At 41.5% G+C, this 27,014-nt stretch overlaps 1 long non-coding RNA gene across 1 annotated transcript in view; it reads left to right on the top strand.

Moving 5' to 3' along the window:
- Positions 1 to 11,169: 11,169 nt before the first annotated feature.
- LOC122556418 (uncharacterized) overlaps positions 11,170 to 27,014 on the top strand; it is a 100,918-nt gene continuing 85,073 nt past the window's right edge. Inside the window, exon 1 of the long non-coding RNA XR_006313531.2 lies at positions 11,170 to 11,588. This is a non-coding gene — a long non-coding RNA (uncharacterized LOC122556418). The remainder of the gene's footprint in view (positions 11,589 to 27,014) is intronic.

Below are 27,014 nucleotides of genomic sequence, written 5' to 3'. Positions count from 1 at the left end.
GTTGTTGTGGGTATTAGGGAAGAAATGGCAGACCCCATACCAGAAATATTTGTATAATCTATAAACGCAGGTGAAGTGCCGGAGGATGGGGAGTGGCTAATGATAAGTCTTAACTGAAGAAAGGCTGTAAGGAGAAGCCTGGGAATTGTTGACCTGTGAGACTGACATTGGTGTTAGGTACATTGTTGGAGGTGAATCTGAAAGATATGATTGACATGCATTTGGAGAGGCAGGGACTGATTAAGGATAGTCAGTAGGGTTTTGTGCAAAGGAAATCGTGTCTCACAAGCTTGATTGAGTTTTTGGAGGAAGTAAGATTGATAAGAGCAGAGCAGTAAAAAATGTTTATATGGACTTTAGTGAAGCCTTTGACAAGGTTCCACCTGGTAGACAAATTATTAATGTTAAATCACATGGGATTCAGGTTGAGCTTGCCAATCGGATACCAAATTGGCTTGATGGTAGAAGACAGAGTGGTGGTGCAGGGTATTCATGATGTGGTGGGGCCAGAGTTGGACTGGAATGGACAAAGTTAAAAATCACACAACACCAGGTTATAGTCCTGGATTGGTCTTTTCCAATATATAATTTCAGTTACATCACACTGTAAACGTTTGCTATAAATTCTGTGTCTTACGATCTTATACTCCACAACTACCTGATGAAGGAGCTGCGCTCCGAAAGCTAGTGCTTCCAAATAAACCTGGTAAACTATATCCTGGTGATGCGTGATATTTAGGTTTATGCTATAGTGGTCAATGAAGAAGGTTATCTAAGATTAGAAAGAGATATTGATCAATTGGGTCAATGGATGGAGGAGTGGCAGATGGAGTTTAATTTGGATAAATGTGAGGTATTGCATTTTGGTAAAACAAATAAGGGCAGGACTTATAAAATTAGTGATAGGGCCTGGGTAGTATTGCAGAACAGAGAGACAATCATGGAATAGAGGATCAAATATCATAGAGTACATTCAGTGTGGAAACAGGCCCTTCAGCCCAACAAATTCACACCAACCCTCCAAAAAAACTCACCCAGACCCATTCCCCTACATTTAACCCCTGACAACATAAACATCCCTGAACACTGTGGACAATTTAGCATGGCCAATCCACCTAACCTGCACATCTTTGGATTCTGGGAGGAAACCCACGCAGACACGGGGAGAATGTGCAAAATCCACACAGTCAGCCGAGGCAGGGATTGAACCTGGGTCCCTGGCACTGTGAGGCAGTAGTGCTAACCACTGAGCTACCCCAGACCCTATAAGTGGAAGCGCCAATGCTACAGTTGGTCAGTGTGGGGTTTGAACCCACAATGTTGGTCTGATTAGCACCATGCTCTAAACATCTGAGCTAATCAATGCAGACCTAGGGGTTCAGGCACACAACTGTTTGCTTCACAGGTAGACTGGGTGGTTAAGACAGCATTTAGTATGCTTGCCTTCATTGCTCTGATCTTTGAGTACGGGAGTCAGGACATCACGTTGAGGTTGTATAGGATGTTGGGGAGGCCTCTTTGTGTACGCACACTGTTTAACAAGGATATTATTAAACTGGAGATGGTTCAGAAAAGATTAACCAGGATATTGCTGGGAATGAAGGAGATATGGCAAGAGGCTGGACAAGCTGGGAATTTTTTCGTTGGAGCATAGGAGGTTGAGGAGGTGGTCTTATAGAGGTTTATAAAATCATGGGGAACATTGGTAAGGTAAATAGCAAAGGGTCTTTTCCCTAGGGTCGGGGTGTTCAAAACTAGGATGCATATTTGTTAAGCTGAGAAAAAAAAGTCAAAAAAGGACTTGTGGAGCAATTTTTTTTTACACAGAGTGTGGTTCATGTTTGGAATGAATTGCTAGAGGAGGTGGTAGATGCAGGTACAGTTACAACATTTAAAAGACATTAGGATAGATAGACAAATAGGGAACATTTGGAGAGATATGGACCACACACAGGCAAATGGGACTAGTTTCGTTAGAGATTATGGTCAGCGTGGACTGGTTGGACCGAAGGGTCTGTTTCTGTGCTGTGTGATTCTATGACTCCATGACTATATTACAAATTTAATCTTTGTGAACTTCCTGAAACAATGTACATTGTTCATTAATTCCTGTTCGCTTTCCAAAAGGACAGTGCACCTTCGTGATTCTCCACAGGATTTGCTCCCATAGCAAGTTTTGAGCTGACTTGTAGCTCAGGTTGGGGTTTTGGATGTAGGTTTGCTCGCTGAGCTAGAAGGTTCATTTCCAGATGTTTCGTCACCCTACTAGATAACATCTTCAGTGGGCCTCAGGCGAAGAACTGCTGAAAATTCCTGCTTTCTATTTATATATTTGAATTTCTTTGGGTTGGTGATGTCATTTCCTGTGGTGATGTCATTTCCTGTGGTGAAGTCACTTCCTGTTCCTTTTCTCATGGGGTGTAGATAGGGTCTAACTCAATGTGTTTGGTGATAGAGTTCCGGTTGGAATGCCATGCTTCTAGGAATTCTTGTGTGTGTCTTTGTTTGCCTTGTCCTAGGATGAATGTGTTGGCTAGTTTTCTGTCTGTTTGTCCAATATAGTGTTTGTTACAGTCCTTGCATGGACAAACAGGCAGAGGGCTAGCCACCAGGCTACATGAACACCAACTAGCCACAAAAAGACATGACACTCTCTCACTAGTATCTTTACATACAGATGAGGAAGGACACCACTTTGACTGGGACAAATATCTTGTGAATATCCTAATGTGTTAAAACAATAACCTTTCATAGAATCATAGAATCCCTACAGTATGGAAACAGGCCATTTTGGCGATCAAGTCCACACTGACCCTCTGAAGAGTATCCCACCCAGACCCATTCCCATTCCCCCACCCTATTACTCTACATTTACCCCTGACTAATGCACCTAACCTACACATCCCTGAACACTATGGATAATTTAACATGGCCAATTCACCTAACCTGCACAACATTGGGCTATGGGAGGAAACCGGAGCACCTGGAGGTAACCTTTGATAAAAGATGCTTTTGTGCAGCAATACATAAATTCAAACCATAAACTTCAAACATGATTTCTCTGAGCATTGCTAATTTTGATGATTCTATCATTTATATTCTAGAAGAATGGGTTAATTATTTCACCTTTCTAATGGAATGTAATTTTGAAACTCCTGTGGAGTAAATTCATTATTATGATTTTCACTCAGTGGGATGAAGTATCGGTAGCGAATTCATAATTCAGCTCAAATTAATTCAGTTTTGCATTTGTGTGCCACCTGGTGAGTATAATTTGCTGATACTTTTGAGTTGCTGCATCCCATTTTTGTTCCCCCTCTCAGTACTTTATAAACAATGCATATTCAGGTGAGAGATAATGGTGCAGGGAAGTAGAATGTCTTGGAAGATTCCTTTGCAGATCCAATGATTTCCATTGCACCACTTGTGCTGAAATTATGAAGGGCTTCCTCACTTTTCTTTTAAATGACCTGTATTACACAGTTCAGGAGCAAAATGAGACATGAACATAGGCCTTCTGGCTCAAAGGCAGGGACACTGCCATGGATAATAAATACTAAACACAATTTCATAATTGTCATAGAGTCACAGAATCATACAGCACAGAAACAGACCCTTTCGTCCAGCCAGTCCATGCTGAACATAATCCCGAACTAAAGTAGTCCCACCTGCCTGCTCCTGGCCCATATCCCTCCAAACCTTTCCTGTTCGTGTACTTATCCAACCATCTTTTAAACATTGTGATTGTACCCATATCCACCATTTCCACTGGAAATTAATTCCACAAACAAACCACCGTTTGTGTAAAAAAACTGCCCCTCATGTCTTTCTTAAATCTCTCTCCTCTCATCTTAAGAATGTGCCCCCTAGCCTTGAAATCCCCCATCCTAGGGAAAAGGCAACTATCACTATCCCTATCTGTACTCCTCATTATTTTATAAGGTCTTGTCTCAACTTCCTACCTTCCAGATAAAAAAGTCCCAGCCTGGGACATCTTTCCACATTGCTTGAAATTATTTAAACCCAAATCCAAGTCAGATTCCCTCCTTGACCTGTAAATTACTAAGATTACTTAATCAGTGATGATTAAACATTGGTTAAGGAGCATTTTGGTATTGCTGAAAATAACTCAAAGTCCACTTGACAAGAAATTAACATCTCTTCATGCTGTCTAAACTGCACTTTTTGAAATGTGGTATTTTTGCAAATGTCCTGTTGATTGCAAGACAAATCTTTAATAGTCTGTCTCTGTTTTTTCTAGTAACACTCCATTCTGTAAAAGCTTTGGTATTGTTTAGTAAAATGCAATTGGATTGATAAAGAACAGAAAAGTTCTTACATTTATAGATTACTTTCCAGACAATAAAGAACAGCTGCTTCCCTGTTGTTATTAGACTTCAGAATGGACCTCTCATATTTTACATTTAGATTAGATTTACATTACAGTGTGGAAACAGGCCCTTCGGCCCAACAAGTCTACACCGACCTGTCACCCACCCATACCCCTTACCTAACACTACAGGCAATTTAGCATGGCTTGAGGCAGGAATTGAACCCAGGTCTCCGGCGCTGTAAGGCAGCAGTGCTAACCACTGTGCCAAGTGCCGCCCACAAATGTTGATCTCACTCTCTGTGTGCCTTCTTTGCAAGCTTAACTTTGTGTTCCTTGCTTGTTCTATCACCCTATGATCTTTCTATGATATGATCTACCTGGACTGCATGCAAAACAAAACTTTTCATTGTATTTAGGTACATGTGACAATATTAAATTAATTCAAATCAACTTTGAAGTACAGTCAGTGTTGTACAATAGGAAACCCAACAGCTAATTCACGCACAGGAAGCTCACACTCACAATAATACTATCATAAAAGAATAAGGAATAAATATTGTCCAGAATGTCCCTGCCCTCTCTCAAAAATAATGCATGACATCTTTTACGTCCACCTGCAAAAGCAGATGTGGCCTTACTTTCAAACTTCATTCAAAAAGTAGTCCCTTTGAAAAGTGCAGCATTGTCTCAGTTCTGCATTGAATCATCAGCCTGAACTTATGACTACATTTTTAGTGTGAGATTTGAACTCAGATTATTCTCATTCTGAGGCACAAATGCCACCCCACAGAGCCACAGCGATTCAAAACCATTTCAGAATTCATGAGCAAGTGCTCATAGCATAAGGAGGGAAGAAAGCACACTGACCATGTTTCATAAAATATGGAATAAACCATCGGGAGGTAACAGAAACAAGAACCAGGTTCCCTCCAGCAATTACAAATCATGGAGTAATTATCTACACAAACTCACAGATCTTTTGTTTCCAAGACAGTACATCAATAATCTTTCTTCCCAAGGCAAACTCACAATGAAACAAGCTGCTAAAGAAAATAGTCACACTGTTAATACTCAAGACTAAGCGTCAGGCTATTTTCAGCGAGAGATTTTTATTACCCGACTGCCATGTCAGGAAGTCTTGCCTGGTTTAGCTAACGTTAGCTACAAAAATATTGGTTCGAATATGGAAATTCATCTGCAATGGCAACACAACTAAAATGGGAACAGACGTGTGAGTATTAAAGAAGAGATTCTATGATCTGTGGTTTCTGTATTTTGGCATCATGGACATGCACAGGGAAAGTGTCAGCACATTAAGAAAACTTAAGCTTTTATTAAATTCATGGACAGAAATACAATGACTAAGACTTCACAGGTTTCCATTGTGTGGTTCCATTCATTAGCTAGGGGGAGGAAGAAGACATTATGATATGCAAAACATTTGACATTTAAGCAATAATACCTTGCATCATCATTGTGTGTTAGATTGATTAAAATACAAGTCATCCTTTGCAAATTATAGGCTGGAGTCACTCTACATTGGAGGTAACCTCTGATCCCTTCAAAATTGTTCCTCCCTTCAATAAAGCTTGTCTCACAGGCATGATGGAAGATTTATAATATACCTGTAATGGATAGGAGCTTTCAGGACATTTTGGAATCATCCAGGTCAAATCACGAGGTCAGTGACCCTATCATAGACCCAAGATCCCCATCCCTCCTGCACTGTCTTAGGACTAACTCACTAGTTGTGGTGTTTAGAGTCATAGAGTCAAAGTCATAGCGATTTACAACATGGAAACAGACCCTTCGGTCCAGCTCGTCCATGCTGACCAGATATCCTAGCCTAATCTAGTCCCATTTGCCAGCACTTGGCCCATATCCCTCTAAACTCTTCTTATTCATATACCCATCCAGATGCCTTTTAAATGTTACAAGTGTACCAGCCTCCACCACTTCCTCTGGCAGCTCATTCCCTATATGCATCACCCTCTGCGTGAAAAAGTTGCCCCTTAGGTCCCATTTATACCTTTCCCCTCTCACCCTAAACCTATGTCCTCTAGTACTGGACTCTCTCACCCTAGGGAAAAATACCTTGTCTATTTACCCTATCCATGCCCCTCATGATTTTATAAACCTCTAGAAGGTTACCTCTCAGCTTCTGATGATCCAAGGAAAACAGCCCCAGCTTATTCAACCTCTCCCTATAGCCCAAATCCTTCAACCCTGGCAACATCCTTGGAAATCATTTCTGAACCCTTTCAAGTTAAACAACATCCTTCCAATAAGAAGGAGACCAGAATTGCACCCAACATTCCAAAAGTGGCCTAACCAATGTCCTGTACAGCTACAACATGACCTCCCAACTCCTGTACTCAATAATCTGACCCATAAAGGAAAGCATACCAAATGCCTTCTTCACTATCCTATCTACCTGTGACTGTACTTTCAAGGAACTATGAACCTGCACTCCAAGGTCTCTATGTTCAGCAACATTTACCATTACCTTACCATTAAGTGCATAAGTCCTGCTCTGATTTGCTTTTCCAAAATGTAGCACCTCACATTTATCTCAGTCTAGGTATGCAATGCTTAGTTTGACAGATATCCACTACCCTGTGATTGTTAACAGAAAGGTGAGAGCAGAAAGCCCACAGAAGCAAGATTATTCTCAAATCCTCTTCCAGTTTCCATGTTACTCTGCTTTGGGACATACTGTTGTTCTTCGTTGTGATTAGCATTCCTTACTGAACAGCATCCTTCATATTCACAGACAGGAGACAGCAAAGATTCAAACAGAAACTTCACCACCAAATACCTCAGGGAAAAAAAAACTTCCCTGACTGAATTGAGGATTTTGCTTTTTGCGTTCAAAGGAACGGGAATTTGTCATTCAGCCCATCGAGCGTATTCTGCAATTCAATGAGATTGTGGCTGATCTGTGACCTAACTCCATAAAAACTACCTTTGGACTAGATCCCTTAATACTTCAATCTAACAAAAGTGTATGTAGCTCAGATTCAAGATTACAATAGATCTAGCACCAACTACCATTTCTGGAGTAGAATTCCAAACCTCTAAGACCCTTATGGTGACTCTTTTGACTGGTCTGGTTCCAATTTTTAGACTGTAATCTTTCATTCATTCATGGGATGAGGTGCACTTGGCTAGACCAGCATTTATTGCCCATCCCTTATTACCCAGAGGGCAATTAAGAGTCAACCACATTACTGTGGGTCTGGAGTCACATGTAGGCCAGACCAAGTAAGGATGACAGTTTCCTTCCCGAAAGGATGTTAGTGAACAGATGGGTTTTTCCAACAGTTGACAATTGTTTCAAAGTCATCATTAGACGCTTAATTCGAGATTTTTATTGAATCAAATTCCACCATCTGCCATGGCAGGATTTGAATCAGGATTTCCCAAACATTACCTATTTCGAAAATATACAACCAATTGAAGTAATTTATCTCGACCTACCCTATCTTTTCGTCAAACACCACAATACAAGAACCATCCCTCAGCCCACTGTCTATGCTACCATAATGCCATTCTATACTAATCCCATCTGTCTGCACTTGGCTTATATCCCTCTATTCCCTGCCTGTTCATGTGTCTATCCAAATGTCTGTTAAACATTGTTATTTTATCTGCATCTACCATTTCCCCTGACAACGCATTCCTGAAGAAGGGCCTGTGCCCGAAACGTCGAATCTCCTGTTCCCTGGATGCTGCCTGACCTGCTGTGCTGTTCCAGCAATAAAGTTTCAACGCATTCTAAGCACCTATCACCTTCTGCATAAAAAGACTTTCCTCACATATCTCCCTTAAACTCTCCACTTCTCATTTTAAGCCCATGCCCCCTATTACTTGACATTTCCACCCTGGAAAAAAGACTTAAAATATCAATCCTATCCGTACCGCTCATAATTTTATATACTTCTGTCAGATTGCACATCAGTCTCCAGTGCTCAAGTGAAAACAATCCAAGTATGGTCCAAACTTTTCTTACAGCTAATCCACTCCAAACCAGGCAACATCCTGGTAAACCTTTTTTGCACCCTCTCCAAAGCATCCACATCCCTCCTGTAGTGCAGTGACCAGAACTGCACGCAATATTCCAAATGTTAATATCTTGAAGACTTTGATCAGATCACCCGTTAACTTTCAAAATTCTAGAACAATTGCTTTGTTATTTGAGTGGCATTTTGGCTCAGTGGTTAGCACTGCTGCCTCACAGCACCAAACCCAGGTTCAATTCCAGACTCAGGTGACTGTCTGTGTGGAGTTTGCACATTCTCCCTGTATCTGCATGGGTTTCCTCCGGGTGCTCCGGTTTCCTCCCAAAATCCAAAGATGGGCAGGTCAGGTGAATTGGCCATGCTAAATTGCCCACAGTGTTAGGTGCATTAGTCAGACGAAAATGGGACCGGATGGGTTAATCTTCGGTGGGTCGGTGTGGACTGGTTGGACCAAAGAGCCTGTTTCCACACTGTAGGGAATCCAATCTAACCTAATCTCATGCATTCTAAAGATGTGGGCATCACTGACTGAACCAGCATTTTGTGCCCATCCTTAATTGCTTTGGAGAAGGTGATGGTGAGCTGCCCTCTGGAACACTAGAGCAGATGTGATGTGGGTATACCCTATTAGGAAGGTAGCTCCACCATCTTCACCCAGTAACAGTGAAGGAAATGGTGATAAACTTCAAGGATGGCATGCAACAGTAGGTAAATTGTTGTTCCCATATATATTTTGCTTTGTCTGTCCAGGTGGTAAAGGTCAGATAGGTTTGGACCTTGTCTAGCAAGCTTCTGAACACTATCTGGCTTATGCCTGCATCACAGAGAGGTAAGAGTGACCGCCCATGACATCAAGGCCACATTTGACCAAGTATGGCATCAAGGGGCCCTGGCAAAACTGGAAACAATGGGTCAAGAGTGTGGTGTTGGAAAAGCACAGTCGGTCAGCCAGCATTCAAGGAGCAGGAGAATCGATGTTTCAGGCATAAGCCCTTCATCAGGAGCCATTCCTGATGAAGGGTTTATGCCCAAAATGTAGATTCTCCTGGTCCTCGGATGCTGCCTGACCTGCTGTGCTTTTCTAGCATCACACTCTCAAATCTGGTCTCCAGCATCTGCAGTCCTCACTTTCTCCTAGAATCAATATGTATCAGGGGGCAAACACTCTGCTGGTTAGAGTCATTCCTGGCAAAAATGAAGATGGTTGTGGTTGTTGGAGGGTCAGCCATCTCAGCTCCAGGACATCAGGGTAGTGTCCTATGCCCAACAATCTTCAGCTGCTTCATCAATGACCTTCCCTCTGTCATAAGGTCAGAAGTAAGGAAGTTTGCCGATGATTGCACAGTATTCAACACCATTCGCGACTCCTCGCATCATGAAGCAGTCCGTGCGCAAACGCAACAAGACTTGGACAACATCCAGACTTGGACCTACAAGTAGCAGGCAATGACCATCACCAATAAGAGACACTCTTAACAATGCACCTTGACATTCAACAGTATTACTATCACTGAATCCCCCACTGTCAACATCCTTGGAGTTACCATTGACCAGAAACTCAACTGGACTCAGGCCATACACACAGTGGCTACATGAGCAGGTCAGAGACTAGGGGTACTGCGGCGAGTAACTCACTTCCTCATACCCCAAAACCTGTCCACCATCTACAAGGTACAAGTTGGGAGTGTGATGGAATACTCCCCAATTGCCCTGGATGGAAGCAGCTCCAGCAGCACTCAAGAAGCTTGACACCATCCAGGACAAAGCAACCTGTTTGATTGCACCACATTCACAAACATTCAATCTCTCCACCATCGGTGCTCAGTAGCAGCAGTGTGCACTATCTACAAGATGCACTGCAGAAATTCACCAAAGATCCTTAGACAGCACCTTCCAAACCCAAAACCACTTCCATCTAGAAGGACAAGGGCAGCAGGCACTTGGGAGCACCACCACCTGCAAGTTCCCCTCCAAGCCACTCACCACCCTGACTTGGAAGTATACTGTCGTTCCTTCACAGCCACTGGGTCAAAATCCTGGAATTCCCTCCCTACCGGCATTGTGGATCAACTCACAGCAAGTGCACTGCAGCGATTCAAGGAGACAGCTCACTACCACCTTCTCAAGGTCAAATAGGAATGGGCTATCAATGCTGGCCAGCCAATTACACCCAACTCCCACAACTGAATTTAAAAAAAACATAGATAAAGTTTATCTCAAAGATTGACATGGAAAATAAATGGACTTGTTTGCTTCTGCCGTTTCATGACAAAAAAATGGACAAAGTAATAAAGAAGACACATGGTCAGAAACAATTACAAGGTCGCATTTAACAAGATATGGGCACCAGTTAAATGAAACTGGTGATAAGTAGAATGCTGATGTGTTGCCTGGGTTGCGGGGGGCGGGGGAGTGTCAACTGCATTATGCAGGATTTAAACTTGGATCTTGAAGAATAAAACGGGAAGAGAGCTGAGGATGTTTGAATTATAATGCTATTTATGCATGCTAAGAAAAAAAATGATAAAAATGAGTAATGAGAAGGTCATTGAACCAGGTCAGGAACAAAGGAAAAGTGACAAAGTTGATTGTGATGAGAAAAATAACACGCAGTGGGCACATTGTTCAGGAATCACAAGGAAGGTCATTGGAATTGTCATTATCTGAAAACTATAACAGATTGAGAGGGAGCCAAGAGAAAAGTCCTCTTTTAATGTAAGGAAATGGACAGGAGCCAAATTAAGCGATATTTCAATCCATTTGTGCAATGACAAGGAAAGTTAGAGTGCAGTCTCATTTTACGCAGTTAGAACTCACAAGCCAAAGGTGCAGGAATTACTGCTTACCAAATTCTAAAGTGCAGGGGTATGTAGAAAGAGGAATTTTAGTATTCAAACATCCATCTATTTTCTAATAACTTCTGATATATAATAATCTCCTGACAGAGGTCATGTGGATAAAGGATGAAACCATAAAAATACAGCAGCTACAAGACTTCATCAGAGGCTGGGAATCCTGGAACAAGTAACTCACCTCCTGACTCCCCATAGCTTGTCCACCACCTGCAAGGCACATCTCAGGAATGATCCCCACCTGCCTGGATGGGTGCAGCTCCAACAACACTCAAGAAGCTTGACACCATCAGGGACAAAGCAACCCGCCTGATTGGCACCACATCCACAAGCATCTGTGGATGAGGAATTAGAGGGTTTTGGTGGTGCAATGAATACGCGGTAAGAAATTTATTTTGAAAATACTTTCAAGAAGTCTAAAAATATTTTTTAACTTGATTAACACCCCCATTTTGACCAGTGTCCTAATGTCACCTTTCATATCTCATATTCAATTCTATTTGATTCCACTTTTATGAAGACCCTTTGAATATCCCTGTTTGTCAAGGGGATCAAAGGTTATGGGGAGAAAGCGGTAGAATGGGGTTCAAAAACTTATCAGCCATGATTGAATAGCAGAGCAGACTCGATGGCCAAATGACCTAATTTCTGCTTCTATGTCTTATGGCCCTAATATTTTAGCATGTCAAAGGCACTGCATGAATGAAATGTGTTGTTTTTGTGCTCCTTTGTGTACATGCACACATTGAGATGCTATTCAACTTCCAGAGCATCATTCTCAGCAACAGATCAGAGATTACAGTCTGTTTTATCCTGATTGAATTCACAAGAACTTGTGATACCTGTGCCTTGTATCAGCAGAAACATAACAATTACATTTTCAATCTGTGTCAGACTACAAAACAAGTGCCAATTATTATTGAACTTCAGGCTGCTTTGTTACATTGCAAATGTGTATAGCATGCAATAGAATTTGCTCTCTTAAAACCTTCAATGTCTTCAGACAGAGGAGTCTGTGTCCCTTTCAGCTTCATTTTGATTCAAATATGGATCCTGGAGATGGAGTATTCCAAAGATTTATGATCTTTTGAATGAAGTAATTTCTTCTCATTTCTTTTCCTAAGAGTAATTCTGTGTTTAGACTCTAGGCTCCCTCCTAACTTACAATCGCTCAGCGTATGCTCTCTCAGCCCATTTGGAATCTTGTGTGTCTCAATGAGATCATCTCTCATTCTTTTAAACTCTGGTGAATCTTGGTCCCATTCACTCAACCTCTCATTCAAGGATAAATCCCAGAAGAAGACAACTCGAAACATTACCTCTATTTCTCTCTTCACAGATGCTGCCAGACCTGTTAAGTTTTTCCAGAATTCAATACATTTGCTTTAGATTTCCACCATCTGCAGTGTTCTGCTTTTATTTAGATTTATAGCAAAAACTCCCTTTAGTCCTAGGGCCAATGTTGTGAAGCTTCACTGTATTGCCTCTCGTGCAGGTATAGAAATCAAAACTGCACACAGTGTTCCAGATATGATCTCAGCAAAATCCTATGCAATTTTAATCAGACTTGCAATAAAGTTCAACATGCCACTTACCTTCCTAATTGCTTGCTGCTTCTTAACTTGCTTTTTTTGCATACGTACATCTAAATCTCTGTGAATATCAACATTTATAAGTTTCATGCCTTTCAAAAAATACTCCATTTTTCTGTTCTTACCACTCAAGGGAGTACCTTCCCCCCTCACTACATTTTACTTTGTGTACCCTCTTGTTGCCTATTCACTTAATCTCATTACATCTCTTTGTAGCCTCTCTGTGTCCTCCCCATAACTTACTTTTCTATCTGGCTTTGTATTAACAGCAAATTGAAGTGCATTACTTTCTGCCTCTTCATCCAAGTCATTCATATTTTTACAACAGAAGCTGGAAGGGATCAATGTTTCTTTTTCCAGTCCCACTCCTCCACATTTTAAATTGAAGTCAGTTGATGATTTAGCCATTTCAGACATTGCCAGGTTTAATATTTAGCACAAGTTAGTCAAGCTTATTACATCAACAGCCAATGACTGGTTTATTACCAAACAAAACACACATTGCCAGCTATCCCACTTAAAGTGGAAAAGTCACTCTCTTTGCACTGCACTGCTGCCAACCTTACCATTGGAACATAGAACATAGGACAATACAGCACAGGATTGGGCCCTTTGGCCCATGTTGTTGTGCCAAACATGATGCCAAATTAAACGAGCACCTTCTGCCTGCCCTTGGTCTATACCACTCCATTCCTCGCATATTCATGTGCTTATCTAAAAGTCTCTTAAATGCCCTTATTGAATTTGCCTCAACTACTACCCTGGCAGTGCATTTTAGACTCCTACCACTCTCTGTGTAAAAAACATGCCCCCCACATCTCTTTGAATTTCCACCTCTCACCTTAAATACCTAGTTTTAGACATTTCAACTCTGGGAAAAAAAACATTCTGACTGTCAACCCTATCTACGTATCTCATACTTTTATAGACTTCTATCAACTCTCCCCTCAGCTGTCACTGCTCTGGAGGCAACAACCTGAGTTTTTGCAGCCTCTCCTTACAGCTCATACCCTCTAATCCAGGCAGTATCCTGGTAAACCCCTTGTGCACCCTCTCCAAATCCTCCACATCCTTCGTGTATTGTGGCAACCAGAATTGAACGCAGAACTCTAAGTGTGGCATAACCAAAGTTTTATAAAGCTGTAAGATGGCATCCTGACTCTTGTACTCAATTCCCTGACCAATATAAGGCAAGCATGCCACACGCCTTCTTTACCATTGTCTCAACTTGTGTGGCTACTTTCAGGGAGCTATGGACTTGAACCCCAAGATCCCTCTGTACATCAATGCTGCTCAGGGTCATGCCATTAATTGTATACTTTTCCTGAACATTTGATCTCCCAAAGTGCAGTACCTCACACTTTCCCAGATTAAACTCCATCTGCCATTTCTCCAACCATGTCTGCAACTGATCTAAATCCTATGTATTCTTTGATAACCTTCTTCACGATTCACAACTCCACCATTCTTTGTATTGTCTGCAAACTTACTAACCTACCCTACGACATTTTCATCCTATATATATCACAAACAGCAGAGGGATGAGGGATCTTGTCGAAATATTTCACCAACAGACTCCTACATAATAAATCCTCCATAAAAAAGCTATCTGATTCTTCCTATTCTGCCCACTCCCTACTGCACATTTATTCCTTCCAAGTATTTATCCATTTCCATTTTGAAAGTTATCACTGAAACTATTTCCACCACCCTTTCAGCCAACACATTCTAGATCATGAAACAAATGCAGAGAATACGGGAGAAACTAACAAGTCTGGCAGCATCAGTGGAGAGACTCTGATATTACCCTAAATTCCAGAACATAACTGTTATGTAATTTATCTTTCCCCTCATTTCACTTTTGTTCCTTTTGCCAATTCACTTAAATCTGCTTTTATTAAAATGCATCCTTTGATTTACAAAAATTTTATCTCTAGGGTTTGCAGATGTGTGTTTAATACTTGAATTGTTTTCTGTAGTGCACTAATTTACAGAAGGCTGTTTATTATTAATTGGGTGAATACTATTTAGAAATAATGCACAGAGGAATGCCGAGTGAGTGACTTAATTTATAAATGCCACAAGCTCAAATCTTGGAGCAGAAAATTCTGACTAAGTCCATCTTTCTGTGGTTCCGTGGAACACACTTTGAATAAGTATGAGATACAATAGTGTGGCGTATGGAACAAAATTATTGACACCACATTGAGGAATCAGCTGAATCTAGATCAGAGGCTGGTTTTGATCTGAAGTGCTGTCTTTTCAGCCTTCTGAACATCTCTTGATTACCAGAGTCCTTTGTAATTCAAATTTTGCATACATCAAAGTTACACGTCACAGGTAAGACCTCGAGATGTTATCTATTCCTGAATCCTTTTGAAGACAGTCCATTCATGTAAACAGTTGCTCTTTATTTCAAAATGATTTTCCATAAGTAAAGCTTCCAGACCAAATAGTTCTTCTGCTTTCTGAAAAAGAACAGGCTTTATTAAGCATTCGCTTTCTGTTCTATAGTTCTATACTATGTTTATTATAGGAACCACTAATGTTACACCTTAATCAGTTGATGCTGACATTTTCCTGTCACATATTCCCTTATAAAAGTCCTTTACAGATACAGCACACAACTTCTGAAAGCAGACGGCAAGTTATCTTCTTTCTCATGAGACTTCAAAGCCATCCCTTTTACCTGAGGAAGCTTGTTCTTTTTCTTTACGCAAAAAGTTTGACAGTTAACACTTAACTCCCCAAAGTGTCCAACTTATAACTTGTTTGCCAGAAAAAAAAAACACATCTTTGGTAGATCAAGATAGTTAAAAAAAATGAAAGTCTATTTTGTTATTCCATTCATTGCCTAGAACTTGGCTTCACTTCACGAATGCTGTGAAGATAAAGATTTCTTTCCATGACCGATACTCTGGACGTGGGCTCTTTTATCAGCAACATGGGTTTGGTATTGAAGTATCTACAGAAAAAAAGGACAATTTCTGCAACGGTGATTCATTTGCAATACTTCTGCAAATGTACAATGGACTGAATGGCTTCTTTCAGCACTGTAGGATTCTCTGAATTCAATAGCTTATGATCTTCACTGTAACAATGGGGGATGAATGATGATACTGGAGAGTTCCGAAAGTGAAATGCTACATTCTATGGCTGCATTCAATAGATTCCTTTCAGAGTTTAACATTTTTGCGAGACAATATAAGGAATGATTTTCCTGTGATGGGTATAGCATTCCTGGGCATAACACAGAAATTTGGATCTTCCATGTGCAAATATCATTATCACCCTATTTCTGGATCTAGATATTTTTACCTGTTCATGCTATAACACATTTCTGAAGCAGGTATTATTTGAACTTTGCGTCTCCTGGCCAAGAGATAGGGATACTACCACCGAGTTACCCATGACTGGATCTAGATATTTTCGAATCAACCTGCTCAGGAGTATTATTGCACATCTCTAAAGCAAATAGGACTTGAAATTGGGCCTCCTGATCCAGAGGTAGTGACATTACCAATGTGCTGCATGAGGCACCCAAATCTGTATCTATTCTAAATCAATTCAGTAAAGTTTGATTGTGATGAATGGCTCACATATCATCATTTTAATTCATCCACAGGGTGTGGAAAGCACTTAGCCCCCACCCATAATCAACAATAAGAAGGGAATGGTGAGCGACCCTCATGGAATGGACTGCTAAGCTTTTTCAGAAGTTAAGGATCACAGAAATGTGAATAACATTGGAACTGAAAAAGTAACTGTTTCTTTCTCCAATTTCTCCAGTGCTTTCTGTTTTCAATTAATCTCTCTAGAATCCACTGCATTTTACTATTATAGGAAAGAAAAGAATGTTTTTTCAAGTCTGGAGCCATATGTGCGCAAAACTGGGTTTAAAAAGCTGCTTTCATTCCAGAAGGGCCATAAATGAATCAGGGAGGTGTTTATGCTAATCCAGTTGCATAGTTTTTTTTTCATAGTTTTGTAGTTTCATAGTAATTAAGATTAATTATTAATTCCAGATAGAGACATCGAGATGTACAGCATGGAAACAGACCCTTTGGTCCAACTCGTTCATGCTGACCAGATATCCTAACCTGATCTAGACCCATTTGCCAGCACTTGGCCCATATCCCTCTAGACCCTTCCTATTCATATAGGTGGGGCAGCACAGTGACTCAGTGGTTAGCACTGTCGCCTCACAGTACCAGGAACCTGGGTTTGATTCCAGCCTTGGGTGACTGTGTGTGGAGTTTGCACATTCTCCCTGTGACTGTGTGGGATTCCTCTGGATGCTCTGGTTTCCTCCCACAATCCAAAAATGTGCAGGTCAAGTGAATTGGCCATGCTAAATTGCCCATCGTGTTAGCTGCATTAATCAGAGGGAAATGGCTCTGGGTGAATTACTCTTCGAAGGGTTGGTGTGGACTTGTTGGGTTGAAGGGCCTTTTTCCACACTGTAGGGAATCAAATCTAATCTCATGTACTCATCCAGATGCCTTTTAAATGTTATAAGTGTACCAGCCTCCAACACATCCTCTGGTAGCTGATTCCATACACACACCATCCTCTGCTTGAAAACGTTGCCCCGTAGGTCCCTTTTATATCTTTCCCCTCTCACCCTAAACCTGTGCCCTCTAGTTCTGGAGTCCCCAACCTCAGGGAAAAGACTTTGCCTCTTTATCTTATCCATGCCCCTCATGATTTTATAAACCTCTATAAAATCATCTCTCAGCATTCAATGCTCCAGGGAAAACAGCTCCAGCCTTTTCAGCCTCTCCCTGTAGCTGAAGTGCTCCAATCCTGTTTTTATTATTTGAATTTTTATCCTCTGACTGTTGGAGTAACCCTAAATCTGGGCCAGAGGCCTGGACATAAGCCCTAACTGCACAAGTCGATTAGAAAATATATACCCCTGAGGATAGTAGGTATATAGTGTGTTTCAGTGGGAGTGTTCCTATCTCTAGACTGGGAGACCTGGGTTCAAGTTCCACCTGCTCTAGATCTGTGTAATAGCATCTCTGAACCAATTGATTAAAAGATATCTGCAGGGCTTGTGTAGCACAGTGGTAATGTCCCTACCTCTAGATCAGGAGGCCCAGATTCAAGTCCCATTTGTTCCAGAGGTGTGCAATAATATCTTTGAACAGGTTGATTTAAAAATAACCCCCCCCCCTGACTGTTAGGGTTGGTTTAATGATCCAGTCTTCTGGGTTATTAAAATACTAACATAACCACTGTATTAGCTCAGCTCTTTTGCTATTATGCTCCTGCCTGACAAATACAAGGGAGAAAGCGAATGAGATGGACCTTGATCTTCTTTCTCTCAAAGTCCTTTTATTGCATTAATATAGAATAGCACATGGGATCAAACTTGTCTGTTTATAGAGTGGGATTTGAACTGGAGGTTATTAAAATAAAGGGATATCTAAAGAAACCTAAAAAATTCTAACAGGACTCAACAAGGTAAACACAGGAAAGATGTTCCCAAAAACCAAGGGGTCCAGAGCAAGGGGTCAGAGTCTAAGGAAATGGGGTAGGCCATTTAAGACTGAAATGAGAAGACATTTCTTCACCCAGAGAGTGGTGACCCAGTGGAATTTTCAGTCATAGAAAACAGTTAAGACCAAAACATCGAGTGTTTTCAAGAAGGAGATAGATGTAGTTCTTAGGGTTAAAAGGATCAAAGAGTATGTGGAGAAAGGTGGGAACACAGTGCTGAGTTGAATGATCAGTCATGGTTATATTGAATGGCAGTACAGGCTTGAAGGGCTGAATAGCCACCTCCTTCTCCTATTTTGTGTGTTTTTAACTGATGTGGAACTCAGGGCCACAAGGGCTGGTTGAGATGAACAGCACAGAAGTCCCATCGACCAACCTGTCATATTCACTACCTGTGTCCGCCAATCACGACCTCACTATTCTGCTACTCTCCCCACCCCATCCCTACCTCTCTCTTTATCTGTAGCTCTCCCTACCCCCACATCTGGCCCTGAAGAAGGGTTCTCCCTGAAACATTGACTTCTCCTCCTCTTGATGCTGCCTGACTTGCTATGTTCTTCAAGGCTCCTGTTTCTCAACTTTTTAGGGGAATCTGTCTAAAACCTGCAAAGGACCAAAATCTAGAAGGTTTTGCCAGAAAGAGTGAGATGATAATGGAGGAAAGAGTTTTCTCTGGGGTATAAATACTGGCATGGATCAGATGGCCTGTTTCGGAGCTGTAAATCCTATGTAAGGAATGTTCCATGTCACATCATGTCTCTCAATCTCAAGCTGCTTTCTAAACCAGGCAAACACATTACCTGCTCTGCTCTCACACATCTGTTTTAATCACTTTTGTTACTAACTTACTGTGTAAAAAAACAAAAAGCCCCAGCTGTAATGACAACATGTGCAAGTACTGGTAACAAGCAGGTTACTGAGGTGAGCTGCAGCCTTCTTTCAGCTGATACCTTGGAAATATTTGCTGTGGTGATGGTTGCACATATGCAAAACAACACTTGAGGAAGTTGATGACATTTAACAAGGGGAGCTGGGTTACTATCTGGTAAGAGTGAGCAGACAGGCAGAATATTAAAATAGCCAATCCACCACTGAGCGACTGGTCTGCTGAAATGGAAAATTAACTTGAATTGAGTATTTAATTAAAATAAATAATGAAATGCCAGGATAATAAAATGCTAGTTAATATTTGCCAGAACTATTCATTACCTTGCATTCTTGGTCTCCTGCATTAGAACATCATTTTTTTCTGAAGCCATAGACCCTGAACTTTCTTTTCCAAGCTTCTCAGTCTCGTTGCTTCCAGCCCCACTAAAAAAAGATTTGAAAATCTACCTAAATAGATTTCTCCGCTATGCCAATAAATTCATCCGTCCTTCCCTCTATTTTCCAGATTAGAAATGGTTATCAATTTCATCTCTAATTTTCACCCTGCTCTCACCTTCACCTGGTCCATCTCTGCCTCCTCCTTTCCCTTCCTCAACATCTCTGTTTCTACATCTGGGGAAAGACTGGCCACCAATATCAATTACAAACACACTGATTCCCACAGTTACCTTGAGTATCCATCCTCACACCCTGATTCCTGTAAAGGGTCTATTCTATTCTCCCAAAGAACAAAGAACAAAGAACATTTACAGCCCAGGAACAGGCCCTTCGGCCCTCCAAGCCTGAACTGATCCAAATCCACTGTCTAAACCTATCGCTCAATTCCCAAGGATCTGTATCCCTCTGCTCCCCATCTACTCATGCATCTGTCCAGATGTACCTTAAATGAATTTTCCATTCCTGCCTCTACCACCTATGCTGGCAATGCATTCTAGGTACCTACCACCCTCTGTGTAAAGTACTTGCGGCGTGAATCCCCCTTAAACCTTACACCTCTCACCTTGAAAGCATGACCTCTCGTTATTCAATCCTTCACCTTGGGAAAAAGCTTATCTCTATCTAATGTGTCTATATCCTTCATGATTTTGTAAACCTCAATCAGGTCCCCCAAATCTCCTTTTTTCTAATGAAAACAAACCTAACCTACTCAACCTCTCTTCATAACTAGCACCTCCCATACCAGGCAACATCCTTGTAAACCTTCTCTGCACCCTCTCCAAAGCATCCATATGCTTTTGGTAATGTGGCGACCAGAACTATACACAGTATTCTAAATGCGGCCAAACCAATGTCTTGTCCAATTTTAACATGATCTGCCAACTCTTATACTCAATACCCCGTCCAATGAAGGCAAGCATACCATATGCCTTCTTGACCACTCTATCCACCTGTGCAGCAATGTTTAGGGTGCAATGGACCTGAACTCCCAGATCTTTCTGCTCATCAACTTTTCCCAAGGCTCTTCTGTTTACTTTGTAATTCGTTCCAGAATTAGACTTCCCAAAATGCATCACCTCACATTTGCCTGGATTGAACTCCATCTGCCACTTCTCCGCCCAACTCTCCAGTCTACCTATATTCTCCTGTATTTTTTGACAGTCCCATATGCTTTCTGCTATTCTACTAATCTTCATGTCATTTGCAAACTTTCTAATCAAACCAAGAGTGCCGTCTTCCAGATCATTTATGTATATTACAAACAATAGTGGCCCCAGCACTGACCCCTGTGGAACACCACTTTCTTTATTTCAAGAAACTCCCTTCAACTACTACTCTCTGTCTCCTGTTGCTCAACCAGTTCTTTATCCACCTGTCTAGAACTCTCTGCACACCATGTGACCTCACTTTCTCCATTAGCTTACCATGGGGAACCTTATCAAATGCCTTACTAAAGTCCATGGATATAACATCTACAGCCCTTCTGTCATCTAACAACTTGGTCACTTCCTCAAAGAACTCTATTAATTTGGCAAGGCACGATCTCCCGCACACAAAACCATATTGCCTATCATTGATAAACCCTTTTTTTTCCAAAAATATATAGATTTTATCCCTTAGTACCTTCTCCACCAACTTTCCCACCACTGACATCAGGCTCACTGGTCTGTAGTTACCTGGAATATCCCTACTACCCTTCTTGTACAGGAGGACAACATGAGCAACCCTCCAGTCCTCCGGCACTTCACCTGTGTTTAAGGGTGCTTAAAAAATATCTGTTAGTGCCCCAGTATTTCCTCTTTTGTCTCCCTCAGCAACCTGGGATAGATCCCATCCGCTCCTTGGGATTCGTCTAACCTACCCAACACATCTTCCCTACTTATGTCAATGTGATCCAGACTAAGCAAACTTCTACCTCTAATCTCAACATTAATCATATCTCTCTCCTCAGTGAATATTGATGCAAAGCAATAATTAAAGATCTCACCCATTTTTTCAGGTTTGGCGTAGCCTTCCTTCCTTATCCCAGTTCCTCCATCTTCATTACATATGTCCTGGTGGTGCCAACTTTGATAGGGGGGCCCTCCAAAATGTCCACCTGATTCCCCAGCACTGTAGTTGACAAGGGCCTCAGCCGGGTCCGACCTATCTCCAGCATTTCAACCCTCACCCCCTCTCTTCCCTCCAACAACAGCAATAGAGTCCCCTTTGTCTTTACTTATTAACTCACCACCATCCATGTGTAAAGGACCATTCTCCCCCATTTCTTCCATCTTCAACAGGATGCCACCACCAGGTACATATTCCCCTCCCCTCCTTTGTCAGCCTTCTGGAGGGACTGTTCCCTCTGGGACATCCAGGTGAACTCCCTCTTTCACTCCCAACACCACCCCACAGCCCCACAGTACCTTCCTCTGCAATTGCTGAAGCTTTCGGTTTACTTCCTCCTTCCTCAGTATCACAGGGCCCAAACACACCTTCCAGGTAAAGCAGTACTCCACTTGCACTTCACTCAATCCAGTCTATTGCATTCACTACTCATAATGTGGTCTCCTCTACATTGGGAAACCAAGCATAAACTGGGTGACTGCCTTATAGAACATTTACCTTCTATCTGCAAAGAAAAAGACCCCTAGCTTCCAGTAGACTGCTAATGCAATACACCACCATGTTTCCTGACCAACATCTCTGTCTCAGGCTTGCTGCAGTGTTCCAGCAAAGTTCAGCACAAGCTGGAAGAACAACACTTCACTTTCCCCTGAGAAACTCTCCAGCCTTCTGGACTCAATATCGAGTTCAACAACGTCAGGGGTTGAGCACCATCCCCAGGTCTTCCCCCACCCCCATACATCACATGGCCTACCAATACACACAGCCCACTGTGAGCCAGTAATAGTCCCCATTAGCAGCCATTCCTTCTCCTGCGCTGACCTTATGTAGTCCTTTGTCTGTCCAACTATTTTTCTCTCTTTGGGGTCTATTTCCACCTATCGCATAATCCTTAGGCACTGATCCCACTCTATGTTCAGCATCAACCCAAATTTTTCCTAGCTACCTGTTTTGAGGAAGGGTCACTGGACTTGAAATGTTGACTCTCCACAGATGCTGAGAGACCAGCTGAGTTTTTTCAGCAATTTCTGTTTTTGCTTAAAATCTACTGCCCCCAATGAAACGCCTTTCACTCCAGTTAAGATGCTAAAGAAATTTCAGCTGTCATTGTTAGAAGTAACTTGTTTGAAAAACAAACCTCAACGTTGGGCTAACTATCCAGTTTATTTAGTTGCAACTTCTATGAAATAATTTTATTGTCTTCTAACTTAGGGATATTTCTCCCTGAGTGTTTGAGGATGATGGTGATGTTGAACAATTGATTGCCACATGTTTGACCATCCAATGATCTTGAATGAGGGATACTCTGAGCAGATAAAATTGTACCAGCCACTGAGTGACCTCTGGATGTGAAACACCCTAACCCTCAGCCAGTGGGATCTTACTAAAATGTTTACATTGGAGTATTTTCTCAGTTACAGTATCACAAATTAGATTTTGAATAATAACAGGCGATACCTGCAGTGTGGTCACACTGTCTGCTGTTAGGAGGTACTCAGTTGCCTAACTGAATTTTGAAAATGGAAGAACGAAAGCTGAACGCCACTGATCTTTGTTGGAGAGTGTTAATGCCCTGCAAGATTCTTTTATCGGAAATGGTTTATAATGTGATGATGAAGAGTAGCTTAATAAGGAAGTCACTATTAATATATTTGAGTTATGAAAATGTACTCTGTGCAATAGTGCCTAACACATTGTTAGGTGAAGTAATTAGAATTCTGTACAAAATGCTAATTAAGCGGGAAATGCAATTTTAAAAAGATGAGAGTGGTTTGCCTAAGGACTATAGTTAGTTTGGACTCACCATCTTTTTGTTCCATTGTTTTCATGTTGTTCAAGTGTGACATTTGCAATATGGTGAAATTGTTTTATAAGATTTACGAGGATGTTGCTGGGGTTGGAGGATTTGAGCTACAGGGAGTGGCCAAATAGCTGGGGCTATTTTCCCTGAAGTGTAGGAGGCTGAGGGGTGACCTTATAGAAGTTTGTAATATCATGAGCTCATAGATAGGTTGAATAGCCAAGGTCTTTTCCCCGGGGTAGGGGAGTCCAAAACTAGAGGACCTAGGTTTAAGGTGAGAGGGGAAAGTTTTAAAAGTGACCTAAGGGATAACATTTTCATACAGAGGGTGGTGCGTGTATGGAATGAGCTGCCAAAGAAAGTGATGGAGGCTGGTACAATTGCAACATTTAAAAGGCACCTGGATGGGTATTTAATTGGAACAACAAATTACAACATGCTTTGACTCTTGTACAATATAAACATATTACAAAGCTCAAAGCCCCAAAAGCTTAAAATATTTTCAAAAGGCAGTCAGGTTTTATGTAGAAAAATGCAAAAACCAATGCTTGCTGCAAGAAATCGAAAACAGGAAACAATGTGATGCATATTTTTTTTTTGTTCATGAGATATAGGTATCACAGGCCAGTCTGCTAGTTGTGCCAATCCCTAATTGGTGTGCAATTCTGGTCTTCCTGCTCTAGGAAACAAGTTGTGAACTTGAAAGGGTTCAGAAAAGATTTACAAGGATGTTGCTAGGGTTGGAGGGTTTGAGCTACAGGGAGAGGCTGAACAAGTTGTTTTCCCTGGAGTGTCGGAGGCTGAGGGGTGACCTTTACAGAGTTCATAAAATCATGAGAGGCATGGATATGATAAATAGACAAGGTCATTTCCCTGGGGTGGGTGAGTCCAGAACTAGAGGGCATAGGTTTAAGGTGAAAGGGGACCTAAGGGACAACTTTTTCATGCAAAGGGTGTTGCATGTATGGAATGAGCTGTTGGAGGAAGTGTTGGTACAATTACAACATTTAAAAGACATCTGGATGGGTATATAAATTGGAGAGTGGGGGCACGGTGGCTCAGTGGTTAGCACTGCTGTCTCACAGTGCCAGGATCCCAGGTTCAATTCCGACCTTGAGTATCTGTGTGTGGAGTTTGCACATTCTCCCTGTGTCTCCGTGGGTTTCCTCCGGGTGCTCCGGTTTCCTTTCACAATCCAAAGATGTGCAGGTCAGGTGAATTGGCCATGCTAAATTGCTCATATCATTAGGTGCATTAGTCAGAGGGAAATGGGTCTGGGTGGGTTACTCTTCGCAAGGTCAGTGTGGACTTGTTGGGCTGAAGGGCCTGTTTCCACACTGTAGGGAATCTAATCTTGGAAGGGTTTAGTGAGATATGGGCCAAACGCTGACAAATGGGACTAGATCAGTTTTGGATATATGGTTGGCATGGACAAGTTGGACCAAAGAGTTTGTTTCCATGCTGTATCACCCTATGACTCTATCTACTTTAAATGATACATTGAGAGTGAATGTAGTGTGACTTTTGCATCTATAGCGTAGGGATTTATCAAATGTAAAAGTCATATGACACAAATGTTTGAACTGATACTTTTAAGTCATCTGACGTTGTCTATCGAGGATGTTAACAGAAGGTCTATTAGCATCAATGTGCCAAAGAGCTACTGATGAAGTAGGGTGGGTTGGAGCTGGGGCTGGCACAGGAATTAGAGTACAGCTCACAGCAAACAGTATATTGCTGCAACTAGTCTATTTACACTGAGAACTTTAACCACCAATCCACAGAGTCTGGCTAAAATGTTCTCTGCCAACTATAGCAATCACAACTCACCACCACTGCAGTGATATTTCCAAATAAATGTACAATCCCATTCCTCAAATAAAATTTAATAGGTAGATAGTCATTCATAAAACTCTGCGAGTGAAATGAATCCCTGCCAGTGTAGCAATTATCGAGGGGAAAAAGATTCAATACATTTAGCCATACGTTTACTCTTAGTATATTTGTCAGGATCATTGTGCATTCTGTGCTGAGAACTCATCAGCTTAATTAAAAGCAAAGTCAAGATACTTCCTTAAAAGAAAAAGTCAGACATGGGATTTGGGCATTGTTGGTGAGGTCAGCATTTACTGCCTGTCCCTAATTGCCTAGTGGGTAGCAAAGAGCCACATTGTTGTGGAACTGCACATATGGCAGACCAGGTAAGGGTGGTGGATTTCCCTCTCTACAGGACATGAGTGAAGCGAAGGGGTTTTTCCAACAATCAGCACTGGTTCCATGGTCACTAACTTTCTAAATTCCAGAATTTTATTCAATTCAAATTTCGCCATCTGCCATGGTCTGACCTTTGGCCTGGGGTTCAGGATTCTAGCCCACTGAGATTATCATTGAATCTTCACCTTCTTTTAAGGATTGAAGGAGTATCAGCTGTTTCAACAATTTCTTATCTTTGTAGGTTATTTGTTAGATTAATTTATTTGACTAGTTCAGTTATGCTGGATATTTTGTGAGATAGAATGGTATTTACATTGTAGCTCTGCTTAGCTCATGAAGATTAATTTGTTTCACTGAGGTTTAACTGTATTTGAGTTATTTACTCCATTCTACAATGGCATAAAGAACATTTCCAGGCCAGCGAAGGGACAGCCTGTCCTCGATACTGGTACTCATTAACCTTCAGTGATCCAACAGCTGTCAGAAAGCCTTGAAAGTTGTTGTTTTGGCAACAAAAAGACATGGACTCAGCAGAATAAAAAGTTAGACAGGCACAGACTCCACTGGTACCTGTTATTGGTATCAGAAGCTCCTGACATCAGGACTGAAAGATTAATTCTTGAATGTCGGATGTTCTGATATCACTTTAAAGTATAATACAGTGATACATGTTGGTGCCTGATGAAGTGAATGTCACTTGATGAAGAAGCAGTGCTTCGAAAGCTTGCGATTTCAAATAAACCTGTTGGACTATAACCTGGTATCATGTGACTTCTGACTTTGTCCACTCCAATCCAACACCGGCACCTCCACATCATGGTATCTGATAAAGGGTAAGTACATGTGCAGGCTGTTAACAGATTGCAATGAATGGGTGTACCATAGGACTATAGAAATGATACAGCAGAAAAAGGGGTAATTCTGCCCATCTTGGCCATGCCAACCCAAAGGTATCCAGATGCCATTTCTAATCCCATTTACCTGCACATGGCCCATAGCCCTTCAGCTTACAACTCTCACGGTGCCGATCTGGGTAATTTATAAATGAGTTCAGGGTCTCTGCCTCCACCAGTGAATTGCAGACACCCACCACCCTCTGCGTAAAACAATTTTTCTTCATGTTCCCTCTTAGCTTTCTGCCATTTAGCTTGAATCTATGAGCCTGGTTTTTGGACTACCTGCCAAGGGAACCTGGTTCCTTTAATAGTACACCCTTTGTATACTTCAATCATGCCATGGATGTATATTTCCTTCTTGAGT

This window comes from Chiloscyllium plagiosum, unplaced genomic scaffold (assembly GCF_037043375.1).
Source record: "Chiloscyllium plagiosum isolate Xiang-an unplaced genomic scaffold, Cpla_swu_hap1 HiC_scaffold_16, whole genome shotgun sequence".
Taxonomy (NCBI): Eukaryota; Metazoa; Chordata; class Chondrichthyes; order Orectolobiformes; family Hemiscylliidae; genus Chiloscyllium; species Chiloscyllium plagiosum.
Note: the sequence above shows the minus strand (reverse complement) of the source record. Positions and strands in the feature narration are given on the sequence as shown.